This window comes from Sinocyclocheilus grahami, unplaced genomic scaffold (assembly GCF_001515645.1).
Source record: "Sinocyclocheilus grahami isolate Dianchi unplaced genomic scaffold, SAMN03320097.WGS_v1.1 scaffold123.1, whole genome shotgun sequence".
In the NCBI taxonomy this organism is placed as follows: Eukaryota; Metazoa; Chordata; class Actinopteri; order Cypriniformes; family Cyprinidae; genus Sinocyclocheilus; species Sinocyclocheilus grahami.
The window spans coordinates 840,880-841,169 of NW_015505302.1; positions in this window are offsets into that span (position 1 = coordinate 840,880).

Consider the following 290-nt stretch of genomic DNA (forward strand, 5'->3'; position numbering starts at 1 on the left):
AATGAACAATGTCAAGTGTGATACAAGTAAGACTTCATTAACTACATAAACACTTAAACTAGTCTAACATACTACATAAACACTTACACTGGTCTAACATACACATACACACACACACACACGCATACAGTTGGTATAGGAAAGGGTTAAAGCTTAACTCAGTAAAGAGGAGAGAAAATAAGAATATGAAGTTATGGAACCATTTGCATATTCAGCAGATCTACCGCCTGAAGGAAACATCAGATCTTAGTTCAAACACACCTTTGTAAAAAGGTACAAATGATGCCTAA